The following is a 2587-nucleotide window of genomic DNA, read 5'->3' as shown; positions in this document are numbered from 1 at the left end:
TTTATAACAGAAAACGCAGTTTTGAGTACCTTAATGATAACCAAATTGGCTGAAATTTTGTAGAGATGATCTATACATTAGTATCTAAATACTAGATGGTGGAGATGTGAAAATTTGAACGAAATGTTTGTCTAAAGTGGAAATTCGCACCGTAAGAATAAATAAGGACATCCTTACCTGAGAAAGCCTATATATATAATATATATAGTTTCTATATATCCAGAACGAAGCTTCGCCTTCGCCTTCGCCTTCGCCTTCGCTTTCGCTTTGAAATTAACTTGTGAAGTTCCTTATTTGGCTCACATTTCGGTCATATTTTCACATCTCTATCATTCAGTTTATTGATACTAATGAATATATCATTGTTGCAAAATTTTATCCAACTTGATGATTGTTAAGGTACCGAATTAGATTAAATCAATAAAAGGACCATAATTCTGTCTAAACATAACTGTTTATGTAAATAACGATTATGAAAACTCAAATAATTATCAAATTCGATGAAACTTTTCATAAGTGATCTCTATGCATTGGGTTCTACCAACTAAACGGTGGAGATGTGGAAATATGTCCGAAAAGTGAGTCAATAAGAAACTTCACACGTTAATTTCAAAGCGAAGCTTCGCTCTGGATATATATATATATATATATATATATATATAGTTTGGTTTGTGTATGAAGGTTTGTTGTTGATCATGAATGGTTGGTTGTGGTGTAGGTTGATAGATTTGCCTATTAATTTATGACATATATGAGTAGAATTTGCTACAATTCAAATAATGGAAAAGTGCTAATGGTATGATTTTATCAGAGTTATGAAAATTTGTATGCATATTGAGAGCTTGGAACATTGATTTGCAATGATTATCTATTGAAGCAGTTGATTAGTTTAGGGATACGAACAAAAATTGGGTTTTTCTTAATCGACAAAGTCATGAATATATTTCGGGACTTCGCGCGTTCATCAACCGTGCACAAAGCATCTTCCCTATTCTTGGCGAAATCTATTGTCCTTGTAAAGAGTGTAAAAATCGGTGGAGACATAGTTTGAAGAATGTGGAGGACCGTATATGTTGTGTAGGCATGTGGAATGAATAGGGTTGTCCTTGTATATGTTGTCCTTGTAAAGAGTGTAAAAATCGGTGGAGACATAGTTTGAAGGATGTGGAGGACCATATATGTTGTGTAGGCATGTGGAATGAATATGTATACATTCCTTGGACATCACTGAGCAATTGCCCTTGAGAGAGAGGAATAAGCAACACGTCTCTCATCCCCACAACAGGTTATGCCAAACCATGACATGACCGATATGTTGCAAGATGCATTTGGGTTTCATGATCATATGACCATGCCTTCTTCTTCAGAGGCAGTTGGAGGTCCCTCTGTTGATGCCCAAAAGTTCTACAAGTTACTTGATGATGCAGACACATATTTTTTAAGGAGCTCGAGTAAAGAAGCTTAAATTTTTAGTGAGGTTATCTAAGATTAAGGGTTCGGACTCAAATAGTGAAACATCCTTTGAAGAAACTCTAGATCTATTGAGAGATACATTTCCTACATGTACGACACTTCCGAAGAGTTTTCACAAAACTAAAAAATTGATCAAGAACATTGGGTTGTTGTATGAAAAGATTGATACATGTCCTAATGATTTTATGTTGTATTAGGGGAAGGAGGTTTGTGAGCACTGTGGTACTAGCCGACGATGAACTAGGAATGAAAATGGCAATAAAGTTGATGGAAAACCAAAAGCTGCTAAGACTTTACGTTATTTTCCATTGGCTCCTAGATTGCAGCGTTTATATATGTCTCGCTATACTGCAGATGATATGTCTTGGCATTCTAAACTTTAGACAAAAGATGGGATACTTCGACACCCTGCGATTCTCCAGCTTGAACACAGTTGAATGAAAAGTTTCTAGATTTTGGTAACGATTGTCATAATGTCTTCCTAGGTTTGGCTAGCTAGTGATGGATTTAGTCTTTTTGGAATGAGTAGGAATATACATAGTACATGACCTGCTGTGATGTCTATGTACAATCTACCTTCTTGGTTATGCATGAAACAACCATACTTGTTCAGCAGTTGTGTATGAATGGGTGAGTTGTCATGTTAACTTATAGGTTATATGTTTTTATTTTTATTTTTTTTTAAGCGTAGAGGGACTAATATCGTCCCCTTACGAAAATTTATTGAAAAAATACAAAAGGTAAAATAAGCTGGAGGACTAGGCCAATGCCAGCCATATAATACAAAAATCTACTAATACTAAGAGAAAAAACTAATAAAACAAAACAAACGAATTAACGAAACCTAAATTGTGACAAACCCAAAAAATCACGCAATTTATAGGTTATATGTTACTTCATCGATATTTAATTCTTTAAACAACCTACATTGCTGCAAGTTGAGAATGGGGTTGAGGAAAAATTTAATAGGTTAGAAATATTCAAGTTGACACAACGTAATTAAGAAATGAAAAACAAATGAATACGTGGACGCTGCATCTACCAAAGTAGTAGTGAGTATTATAATAACTAAGTTGGTAGTTATTTTGCTTTTAATTTTATGAAAGTACTAAGA

The sequence above is a fragment of the Fragaria vesca genome, linkage group LG5, assembly GCF_000184155.1.
Source record: "Fragaria vesca subsp. vesca linkage group LG5, FraVesHawaii_1.0, whole genome shotgun sequence".
Lineage (NCBI taxonomy): Eukaryota > Viridiplantae > Streptophyta > Magnoliopsida > Rosales > Rosaceae > Fragaria > Fragaria vesca.
The sequence above is the reverse complement of the archived record's forward strand: the minus strand, read 5'-3'. Positions refer to the sequence as shown.